The sequence below is a fragment of the Chiloscyllium plagiosum genome, unplaced genomic scaffold (genome assembly GCF_037043375.1).
Source record: "Chiloscyllium plagiosum isolate Xiang-an unplaced genomic scaffold, Cpla_swu_hap1 HiC_scaffold_33, whole genome shotgun sequence".
Classification (NCBI taxonomy): Eukaryota; Metazoa; Chordata; class Chondrichthyes; order Orectolobiformes; family Hemiscylliidae; genus Chiloscyllium; species Chiloscyllium plagiosum.
In genome coordinates this window covers 27,809,755-27,820,059 of record NW_028270171.1, presented here as the reverse complement: position 1 = coordinate 27,820,059, position 10,305 = coordinate 27,809,755, and the positions used below count along the sequence as shown (strand labels likewise).

Sequence of the window (10,305 nt, the reverse complement as noted above, 5' to 3'; positions counted from 1 at the left end):
CCTCTGCCCCCCCCCCCCCCTCCAGTGCCAGTACATCCTCTCTCAAGTCAGGAGACCAAAACTGCACACAGTACTCCAGGGGTGGCCTCACCAGCACCTTGTACAGCTGCAGCATTACCTCTCTGTATTTAACCTCAATCCCTTTAGCAATGAAGGACATAATTCCATTTGCTTTAATTCCCTGTTGTACCCTCAGACCAACCCTCAGACCAGATCCATGCACAAGGACACCCAAGTCCCTCTGCACAGCAGCACGCTGCAACTTTTCACCATTCAAGTAATCCTCACATTTATTCGTATTGTATTCCATCTGCCCAGAGCTTTGCCCACTCACTCAAAGTATCCATGTTCCTCTGCAAAGTCTCTCAGTCCTCTGCACACTTTGCTCAGCCGATCATCTCTGGGTGCACTGTACACATGGTTCCCAACTCCAAATCATTTATACACATTGTGAGTAATCACAGTCCCCACACTGATCCCTGAGGACACCCACTCATCACTGACCGCCAGTCAGAATAGCACACTGAATGAACCAATCCAAACATTCACACACCTTCCCCCAGTTCCCGCCCCCCCCCCCCCCCGATGTCCCCTCTGCAACATCATCCCTCCCCCATTTCCCCCCTTTCTCCCATTGATCCCCCATTCCCCCCTTCCCCTGCCCCTCCCCCATTCCCCCCCTTTCCACTTCCCTCCCCATTCCCCCCTTCCTCCCATTGCTCCCCTTTCCCCATCCCTCTCCCATTCCCCCGTTTCCCCCATCACACCCTTTTCCCCATTCCTCCTCCCCTTTCCCCCATTCCTCCCCCATGCTCCCCCATTTGTCCTGTCGCCCCATCTTCCCTTCTCCTCCCAAAACTTCCCTTTCCCTGATTCCTCCCAACCCCCAACACTCAATCCTTCCACTCCCCCCCTTCTCCCCAACTCCCCCATTCCTCCCCACATTCCTGCCCATTCTGCCCCCTCGTTCCCCCCATCATTCCCCCCTGCATCCCTCCCCATCCCCATTCCCCAATCCCACCTCCCCAGTCCCCCCATTCCCCCTCCCCAATCCCCCCATTCCCCCTCCCCAATCCCACTCCCCATTCCCCCTTCCCCCCTCTATCCCCCCTCCCCCCTCTATCCCCCCTCCCCATTTCCCCTCCCCAATCCCCCTCCCCATTTCCCCTCCCCATTTCCCCTCCCCAATCCCCCTCCCCATCCCCCCTCCTCAATCCCCCTCCCCATCCCCCCTCCTCAATCCCCCTCCCGCTCCACAATCCCCTCCCCATTCCCCCTCCTCATTCCCCCTCCTCATTCCCCCTCCCCATTCCCCCTCCCCATTCCCCCTCCCCATTCCCCCTCCCCATTTCCCCCTCCCCATTTCCCCCTCCCCATTCCCCCCTCCGTACCCCCCTACATACCCCCCTCCCCACCCACACTCCCCATCCTCCCTCCCCATTCCCCACTCCGTACCCCCCTTCTGTATCCCCTCCCCATCCCCCCTCTGTACCCCCCTCCGTGTCCCCAATCCCCATTCCCTCTCCCCATTCCCCCTCCCCATTCCCCCTCCCCATTCCCCCTCCCCATTCCCCCCTTCCCATTCCCCCCTTCCCATCCACCCCTTCCCAACCACCCTCCCCATTCCCCCCTCCGTACCCCCCGTACCCTCCTCCCCATCCCCCCTGTACCCCCCTCCGTACCCCCACTCCCCATTCCCCCTTCCCATCCACCCTCCCCATTCCCCCCTCTGTACCCCCCCGTAACCTCCTCCCTATCCCCCCTCTGAACCCCCCTCCATACCCCCACTCCCCATTCCCCCCTCCCCATCCACCCTCCCCATTCCCGCCTCCCCATTACTCAGTTCACGCTGCAATTCCCCCCCCCCCCCCACCTTTCCTCCCTTATTCCCTTCATTCCCTCCCCCTTCCATCGCCCATTCCCCCACTTTGCTCTCCCCCCTCCCTGGGTCGTGATTGGCTGGATGCCCCTGTGTGGTGGGTATCTCTGTTTGACCTCTGACCTGTCCTCCTCTCTAGAAATGCTCTCACTGCCAGGAGCCTGGAGCGACCCTGGGCTGCTACTACAAGGGATGTCCCTTCAACTATCACTACATCTGTGCCACGGAAGCAGGTAACTGTGGGGGGAAAGGGGGGGGGGTGTTTGAGATCAAAGGGTCAGGGAGTGAGTCAGTCACTCAGGAGGGAGGGTCAGTGTGGCCCGTCACTGTGCAGGGCTACACCTCAAACACCACTCTCCTGAGGCTGGAGGCAGTGCGTGCCGCACAGCTTGCCCTGGGAACCTTCAGAACCCTGAACGACGTGCTCCTGAAGAAGGGTTTACACCCAAAACGTTGACCCCTCCACCTCCTGGTGCTGCCTGACTTGCTGTGTTCCTCCAGCCTCCTGTCTGACTGGTAAATCCAAGCGCACTGACCCCACAGAGTAACGGCACCATTTACAACAGCTCTGTCTGTACGCACTGCGAGACCCTGTCAACACCTCACCCCCTGGAAAACACTGCTCCTTCGAACCAGAACACGGGGAAATCTATAGCCGGAAGGAAGGATGGGTGGGTGGAAAATTGGTTCAACCAGGAGGGACTTGCTGGAGGTGAAAGAAGTTGGAGGTCAAAGGTGAGAGTAAAAGTGCGGGACAGTGGTAACACAATCAAAGAACAATATGAAAGGATCAGTGAATATGAGAAGGAGGGGGCACTTGGACTGTCTATACTGTCGCGTTTCAATATTCAAACAGAGAGCCAGTGGGTGTCACAAACCTGGTGTGAGGCGGAATGAGGCCATTGAGCCCATGTCTGTACTAGCTCACACAGCGTTTTAACCGGGTGCCAATCTCTGGCCTTGTCTTTGTCCGTCCTGCACAGCTACTCTGTTCGAATAACCTCTTTGAAGCCTCGATTCACCCATTTCCAGATCTTATCTGCTCACTGAGTGAAGAAGCTTTTCTCACTTGGAAAGACTTTGTTTTAAATCTGTGCCGTGAGCCTGATCCCCTGACAAACCAGAGGTTTCTCCCCCTCTGTCTGTCTGTCTGTCTGTCAGGACGGCACGGTGGCTCAGTGGTTCACGGTGTTGCCTCACGGAGCCCAGCAGCCGGTCTGAAGGGATATGGAGAGAAGGTGGGAAAATGGGGGGGGTGTATCAGCCCTGATCGAACTGCAGAGCACACACATTGGGCCGAATGGTCTGATTCGGCTCCAATATCTTATGAACTGACTGTGTGGAGTTTGCACACTCTCCCCGTGTCTGCGTGGGTTTCCTCCGGGTGCTCCGGTTTCCTCCCACAGTCCAAAGGTGTGCAGGTCAGGGTGGATTGGCCATGGGAAATGTGGGATTATAGGGATAGGGTAGGGGGGGGTGAGTCTGGGTGGGTATTTCTTCAGAGGGTTGGTGTGGATTTGGTTGGCAGTGGGCCTGTTTCCACACTATAGGGATTCTGTGCAGGTTTTAAAAGCTCTCAAATCTCCTCCTCCCGATGAAAAGCCATCCTAACCTCGCCAATTTTCCCCCTTTACTGAGAACCTTATTCCTGGAACCTATTCTGAGAAACCTCTTCTGCACTCTCCCCAATGCATTCACGTCTTCCCGATGTTGTGGCGTATAAGTCCTGCTCAGATTTGTTGTCCCAAAATGCAGCACCTCGCATTTATCTGAATTAAACTCCAGCGTGGAAACCAGCACCGAGGGGTTTAATGGTTTGGTGACTTCAACACGAAGTGATGCTGAGAGCAACAGTTATACCCAGCTCCCCCATAGCCAGGCTGACACTGTAGCTCACTGCTGCACCCCGCTGTCCAGTGTAGCTCACTGCTGCACCCCACTGTCCAGTGTAGCTCACTGCTGCACCCCACTGTCCACTGTAGCTCACTGCTGCACCCCGCTGTCCAGTGTAGCTCACTGCTGCACCCCGCTGTCCAGTGTAGCTCACTGCTGCACCCCACTGTCCACTGTAGCTCACTGCTGCACCCCGCTGTCCAGTGTAGCTCACTGCTGCACCCCGCTGTCCAGTGTAGCTCACTGCTGCACCCCACTGTCCACTGTAGCTCACTGCTGCACCCCGCTGTCCAGTGTAGCTCACTGCTGCACCCCGCTGTCCAGTGTAGCTCACTGCTGCACCCCACTGTCCAGTGTAGCTCACTGCTGCACCCCGCTGTCCACTGTAGCTCACTGCTGCACCCCGCTGTCCAGTGTAGCTCACTGCTGCACCCCGCTGTCCAGTGTAGCTCACTGCTGCACCCCGCTGTCCAGTGTAGCTCACTGCTGCACCCCACTGTCCAGTGTAGCTCACTGCTGCACCCCGCTGTCCAGTGTAGCTCACTGCTGCACCCCGCTGTCCAGTGTAGCTCACTGCTGCACCCCGCTGTCCAGTGTAGCTCACTGCTGCACCCCGCTGTCCAGTGTAGCTCACTGCTGCACCCCGCTGTCCAGTGTAGCTCACTGCTGCACCCCGCTGTCCAGTGTAGCTCACTGCTGCACCCCGCTGTCCAGTGTAGCTCACTGCTGCACCCCACTGTCCAGTGTAGCTCACTGCTGTCCCCCACTGTCCACTGTAGCTCAGTGCAGCCCCCCACTGTCCACTGTAGCTCACTGCTTCCCCCCCCGCCCGCTGTCCAGTGTAGCTCACTGCTGTCCCCCCACTGTCCAGTGTAGCTCACTGCTGCACCCCACTGTCCAGTGTATCTCACTGCTGTCCCCCACTGTCCACTGTAGCTCAGTGCAGCCCCCCACTGTCCACTGTAGCTCACTGCTTCCCCCCCGCCCGCTGTCCAGTGTAGCTCACTGCTGTCCCCGACTGTCCACTGTAGCTCACTGCTGTCCCCCACTGCCCACTGTAGCTCACTGCTATCCCCCCACTGTCCAGTGTAGCTCACTGCAGTCCCCCCACTGTCCACTGTAGCTCAGTGCAGCCCCCCACTGTCCACTGTAGCTCACTGCTTCCCCCCCCGCCCGCTGTCCAGTGTAGCTCACTGCTGTACCCCACTGTCCAGTGTAGCTCACTGCAATCCCCCCACTGTCCATTGTAGCTCAGTGCAGTCCCCTACTGACCACTGTAGCTCACTGCCTCCCCCCTGCTGTCCAGTGTAGCTCACTGCTGTACCCTACTGTCCAGTGTAGCTCACTGCAATCCCTCCACTGTCCCCTGTAGGTCATCGCTGTCCCCGGCTGTCCACTGTCGGTCACTGCTGTCACCCCCCCCCCCCCCACTGTCCTCTGTAGGTCACTGCTGTCCCCCACTGTCCACTGTAGCTCACCGCTGCCCCCCACTGTCCAGTGTAGCTCACTCCTGTCCCCATTGTCCACTGTATTTCACTGCTACCCACCGCGGTCCAGTGACGCTCAGTGGTGCCCCCCGCTGCCCACTGTATCTCACTGCAGTTCCCCCACTGTCCACTGTATCTCACTGCTGTCCCCCCGCTGTCCAGTGTAGCTCACTGCTGCCCGCTGCTGTCCAGTGTATCTCACTGCAGTCCCCCCACTGTCCAGTGAAGCTCACTGCTGCTAATGACTGTCCACTGTAGCTCACTGCTGTCCCCCACTGCTCACTGTAGCTCAGTGCTGCCCTCACTGTCCAGTGTAGCTCACTGCTCTCTCCCCACTGTCCAGTGTAGCTCACTGCAGTCCCCCCACTGTCCACTGTAGCTCAGTGCAGTCCCCCACTGTCCACTGTAGCTCAGTGCAGTCCCCCGCTGTCCACTGTAGCTCACCGCTGCCCCCCGCTGTCCAGTGTAGCTCACTGCTGTCCCCCGCTGTCCAGTGTAGCTCACTGCTGTCCCCCACAGTCCACTGTATTTCACTGCTACCCCCCCGTGGTCCAGTGACGCTCACTGCTGCCCCCGCTGCCCAGTGTAGCTCCGCATGTCCCCCACTGTCCACTGTAGCTCACTGCTGTCCCCCACTGCCCACTGTAGCTCAGTGCTGCCCCCACTGTCCAGTGTAGCTCACTGCTCTCTCCCAACTGTCCAGTGTAGCTCACTGCAGTCCCCCCACTGTCCACTGTAGCTCACTGCAGTCCCCCGGCTGTCCACTGTCGGTCACTGCAGTTCCCCACTGTCCACTGTAGCTCACTGCTGCCCCCCCACACTGTCCAGTGTAGCTCACTGCTACCCCCGCTGTCCAGTGTAGCTCACTGCAGTCCCCCCACTGTCCACTGTAGCTCAGTGCAGTCCCCCACTGTCCATTGTAGGTCACTGCTGTCACCCACTGCACAGTGTAGCTCACTGCTGTCCCTCCACTGTAGCTCACTGCTATCCCCCACTGTCCACTGTAGCTCAGTGCAGTCCCCCCACTGTCCACTGTAGCTCACTGCTCTCCCCCCACTGTCCACTGTATCTGACTGCAGTCCCCCCACTGTCCACTGTAGCTCACTGTTGTCCCCCACTGTCCACTGTAGCTCAGTGAAGTCCCCCCACTGTAGCTCACTGCTGCCCCCCCACTGTCCACTATAGCTCACTGCTGTCCCCCCACTGTCCAGTGTAGCTCAATGCTATCCCCCCACTGTCCAGTATAGCTCACTGCTGTCCCCCACTGTCCAGTGTAGCTTACTGCAGTCACCCCACTGTCCACTGTAGCTCACTGCTGTCCCCACTGTCCACTGTAGCTCACTGCTGTCCCCCACTGTCCAGTGTAGCTCAATGCTATCCCCCACTGTCCATTGTAACTTACTGCAGTCCCCCCACTGTCCACTGTAGCTCAGTGCAGTCCCCCCACTGTCCAGTGTAGCTCAGTGCAGTCCCCCCACTGTCCAGTGTAGCTCAGTGCAGTCCCCCCACTGTCCACTGTAGCTCACTGCAGTCCCCCCACTGTCCACTGTAGGCAACTGCTGTCCCCCACTGTCCACTGTAGCTCACTGCTCTCCCCCCCACTGTCCACTGTATCTCACCGCTGTCCCCCCACTGTCCACTGTAGCTCACTGCTGTCCCCACTGTCCACTGTAGCTCACTGCTGTGCCCCCCCCCCCACTGTCCACTGTAACTCACTGCTGTCCCCCACTGTCCAGTGTAGCTTACTGCAGTCACCCCGCTGTCCACTGTAGGTCACTGCAGTCCCCCCACTGTCCACTGTAGGTCACTGTTGTCACCACTGTCCACTCTAGCTCAGTGCAGTCCCCCACTGTCCACTGTAGCTCAGTGCAGTCCCCCCACTGTCCACTGTAGCTCACTGCTCTCCCCCCACTGTCCACTGTATCTGACTGCAGTCCCCCCCACTGTCCACTGTTGGCCTCTGCTGTCCCCCACTGTCCACTGTAGCTCACTGCTGTCCCCCACTGTCCACTGTAGCTCACTGCTGTCCCCCACTGTCCACTGTAGCTCAGTGCAGTCCCCCACTGTCCACTGTAGCTCACTGCTGCCCCCCGCTGTCCAGTGTAGCTCACTGCTGTCCCCCGCTGTCCAGTGTAGCTCACTGCTGTCCCCCACAGTCCACTGTATTTCACTGCTACCCCCCCATGGTCCAGTGACGCTCACTGCTGCCCCCGCTGCCCAGTGTAGCTCCGCATGTCCCCCACTGTCCACTGTAGCTCACTGCTGTCCCCCACTGCCCACTGTAGCTCAGTGCTGCCCCCACTGTCCAGTGTAGCTCACTGCTCTCTCCCAACTGTCCAGTGTAGCTCACTGCAGTCCCCCCACTGTCCACTGTAGCTCACTGCAGTCCCCCGGCTGTCCACTGTCGGTCACTGCAGTTCCCCACTGTCCACTGTAGCTCACTGCCGTCACCCCACTGTCCAGTGTAGCTCACCGCTGCCCCCCACTGTCCAGTGTAGCTCACTGCTGCCCCCCACTGTCCCCTGTAGCTCACTGCTGCCCCCCACTGTCCAGTGTAGCTCACCGCTGCCCCCCACTGTCCAGTGTAGCTCACTGCTGCCCTCCACTGTCTATTGTAGCTCACTGCTGTCTCCCCACTGTCCACTGTATCTCACTGCTGCCCCCCACTGTCCCCTGTAGCTCACTGCTGTCCCCCACTGTCCGCTGTAGCTCACCGCTGCCCCCCACTGTCCAGTGTAGCTCACTGCTGCCCTCCACTGTCTATTGTAGCTCACTGCTGTCTCCCCACTGTCCACTGTATCTCACTGCTGCCCCCCACTGTCCCCTGTAGCTCACTGCTGTCCCCCACTGTCCGCTGTAGCTCACTGCTGTCCCCCACTGTCCCCTGTAGCTCACTGCTGTCCCCCACTGTCCAATGTAGCTCACTGCAGTCTCCCTACTGTCCCCTGTAGCTCACTGCTGTCCCCCACTGTCCCCTGTAGCTCACTGCTGCCCCCCACTGTCCAATGTAGCTCACTGCAGTCTCCCTACTGTCCCCTGTAGCTCACTGCTGTCCCCCACTGTCCCCTGTAGCTCACTGCTGTCCCCCACTGTCCAGTGTACCTCGCTGCTGCCCCCCCACTGTCCCCTGTAGCTCACTGCTGCCTCCCACTGTCCAGTGTACCTCACTGCTGCCCCCCCCCACTGTCTAATATTGCTCACTGCTGCCCCCCACTGTCCAGTGCAGCTCACAGCTGCCCCCCCCCTGCTGCCCAGTGCAGCTCACAGCTGCCCCCCCTGCTGTCCAGTGTAGCTCAGTGCTGCACCCCCACCCCACTGTCCAGGGCAGCTCACTGGTAATCCCATGATCGCCCAGTCTAGCTGTCTGTCAGCCACCCATTGCCCGGTGTAACGCATTCCCAGGCTTTCCCGGGTGTTACTCTGTCACGCCATTGTCCAGTGCTACTCCCTGGCATCCAGCATCCCCACCCTCAGTCCGTTGCCCTGTGTAATTCCCGGCCAGTACCCCGCCCTGCCCAATGTCGCTCACTTCCGGACCACCATTTCCCAGCATTCCCTGCCTGTCGCCATATTTCACACACAGGATGGTGAGCGCCTGGAGCACACGCTGCCAGAGGAAGGGGTGGAAGCAGACACAATAACAGCATTCAAGAAACACCTGGACAGAAACATTAATATGGAAGGGGCAAATGTGTCAGTGCAGGCTTGGAGGGCTGAATGGCCTGTTCCTGTGCTGTATTGTTCTTTGTTCATTCTCCTGCCAGCCCCTGACTGTCCACAGTAACTGCACAGAACCCCTCCCACTCCACCGCCCCAGTATCCAGTCCAATTCCGTCAGGTCCCATAGCTCAGTCCAGATCATCACACGCACGCAGTGTTGCTCCACACCAGTCCCCCTTTACAGCTCACTGCCCAATTCCCATCGTCCAGTGTAACTCCTTTCCATGTCCCAATTATCCAGAGTAACCCCCTGAAATCTCTCCTCCCAACCCCTCACCCGTCATCCAGTGTAACTCCCAACCAATTCTCCATTGCCAAGCGTGGTTCACTGCAAGGCCCCCTACACCCAGTGTAACCCCTCACCCATCCCCCAGTGTAACCCCTCACCCATCCCCCAGTGTAACCCCTTACCCATCCCCCAGTGTAACCCCTTACCCATCCCCCAGTGTAACCCCTCACCTATCCCGCAGTGTAACCCCTCACCCATCCCCCAGTGCCCAGTGTAACCCCTCACCCATCCCCCGGTGCCCAGTGTAACCCCTCACCCATCTCCCGGTACCCAGTGTAACCCCTCACCCATCCCCCAGTGCCCAGTGTAACCCCCCACCCATCCCGCAGTGCCCAGTGTAACCCCTCACCCATCCCCCAGTGCCCAGTGTAACCCCTCACCCATCCCTCGGTGCCCAGTGTAACCCCGCAGTGCCCAGTGTAACCCCTCACCCACCCGCAGTGCTCAGTGTAACCCCTCACCCATCCCCCAGTGTAACGCCTTACCCATCCCCCAGTGTAACCCCTTACCCACCCCCCAGTGTAACTCCTTACCCATCCCCCAGTGTAACCCCTTACCCATCCCCCATTGTAACCCCTTTCCCATCCCCCAGTGTAACTCCTTACCCATTCCCCAGTGTAACCCCTTACCCATCCCACAGTGTAACCCCTTACCCATTCCCCAGTGCTCAGTGTAAACCGTTACCCATCCCCCAGTGCCCAGTGTAACTCCCTACTCATCCCCCAGTGTAAGCCCTCAGCCATCCCACGGTGCCCAGTGTAAGCCCTCAGCCATCCCACGGTGCCCAGTGTAACGCCTCACCCATCCCCCAGTGCCCAGTGTAACCCCTCACCCATCCCCCAGTGCCCAGTGTAATCTCTCACCCATCCCCCGGTGCCCAGTGTAACCCCTCACCCATCCCCCGGTGCCCAGTGTAACCCCTCACCCATCCCCCAGTGCCCAGTGTAACCGCTCACCCAACCCCAGTGCCCAGTGTAACCCCTCACCCATCCCCCGGTGCCCTGTGTAACCCCTCACCCATCCCCCAGTGCCCAGTG

The 10,305-nt window shown here is 59.3% G+C and overlaps 1 long non-coding RNA gene across 1 annotated transcript in view; it reads left to right on the top strand.

The window, feature by feature from the left end:
- The first annotated feature begins 2,017 nt into the window (after positions 1-2,017).
- Positions 2,018-10,305, top strand: part of LOC148141456 (uncharacterized) — a 41,826-nt gene continuing 33,538 nt past the window's right edge. Inside the window, exon 1 of the long non-coding RNA XR_015752580.1 lies at positions 2,018-2,112. This is a non-coding gene — a long non-coding RNA (uncharacterized LOC148141456). The remainder of the gene's footprint in view (positions 2,113-10,305) is intronic.